Here is a 1,591-nt window from a genome sequence, read left to right as displayed (position 1 = left end):
GGCCGCTCACGCTGGCTGCTGGCTACACACGGTAGCCCAATGGCAACCCACTGCCACAGGGGCTGCAGCGTATGCCGTCGCCGGCAACTCACGGCAGCCCAGGCCCAGATTGAGCTGTTGTTCACCATGCTAGCTGTAGAGGGCAGTGTCACTGGCCCTCACATGTGGGATCTGCACGGGGTCCCTCTGGCGTCCCAAGCCAGTTCTTAGCCATCGCGCCACTCGGCCGGCCCCCTTCAACCTTTCTTGAGAAAGAGAATATTACCCAAACCTCTGAAGTTCCCCAAGTACCCTGCATGATCCTTTTGTATCCTATCCCACCTCGAGAGGTAACTATCCTTATTTTGTGTTTATCATTCCCTTACTTTGTTTTTACCAAAAATCATATTCATTCCTAAACAAACTTTTAGTTCACTTCACATGTTTTTGGACATTGGATAAACAGAATTGTACTATGTCCATTCTTTGGTCACTTGCTTTTTTACTCAATATTCTGTTTAACAGTCACCCATTATTGATGGATAGAGCTGTATTTCATTCTCGCTGCTGTTATGAATATACTGATATGCTTTATTTACATGGAAGCATTCTTTTCTGTCCTGCTCCAGTGTATTAATAGACTATAGTTTTTTCATCCATTCTCCAGTCAATGGTAACAGTGTCGTTTCTATTTTCTTGCTTTTACAAACACTCAGAATATTTTTCACATTGTTTCTAGGGTCAGATAAGAAAGAGTTTCTCCAGAGTACATGTGTGGGAGTCAAGCTGCTAGGTAATAACACTGTATATATTTTTACTTTATGAGGTAATGCCAAGTTGATTTCCAAAGTGGTTGTACCAATTTATATACTCACCAATATTTCAAGAAATGTTTGGTTCTCCACATTCTGGCAATACTCATCTTAGCCATATTCATTTTTGTTTAACTGCCATCCCATTGTATCCTTCCTTAGCATCTCCAGGTTATTAATGGAATCAAGGATATTTTCATTCATTTATCTTTTCTTTTGAAATACCTGCTTTTTTTTCTTTGTTATTTCATTGATTTGTGGGACTTTTTAAAATATTCTGATGTCAATCCTTTGCCATATGTACTGCAAGTCTCTTGTCCCTCTTTGTGGCTTGTCTTTTACTTTTTATCGTCTATTAAGTGAACACAAATTCTTAATTTTTATGTACTTAAATTTAGCGTGTATTTCCTTTTCTTGTGAATTTGTCACCTTTTTAAAGAAATCCTCCCCACCAGAGGTTATAACACTATTCTCCTATATTTTTTCTTTTAGTTTTAGTTTTTCATTTGCCTTTGAGTCTTTTATCCACCTGTAATTAATTTTCATTTATGATATAAAATGGGGATACAAGTTAATTTCTTTCCATAGGGATAACTGTTCATTCCAGTTTTCATTATTGAATCGATGGGTTATTTACTCACTGATTTCCCATGCCAGCTCTTGTACATGCAGGTCAATTCTAGACCCTCTCTTTTCATGTATCTTTCATCTCTTTGCATCTTTGTCATGTATACGTGGGCACAATTCCAGACCTTCCTTTTTGTTGTGTGGTCTGTTTGTATAACCCTGAGATGATACCA

This window comes from Hipposideros armiger, unplaced genomic scaffold (genome assembly GCF_001890085.2).
Source record: "Hipposideros armiger isolate ML-2016 unplaced genomic scaffold, ASM189008v1 scaffold_13, whole genome shotgun sequence".
NCBI classification, from domain to species: Eukaryota; Metazoa; Chordata; class Mammalia; order Chiroptera; family Hipposideridae; genus Hipposideros; species Hipposideros armiger.
This window is presented reverse-complemented; position numbering follows the sequence as displayed.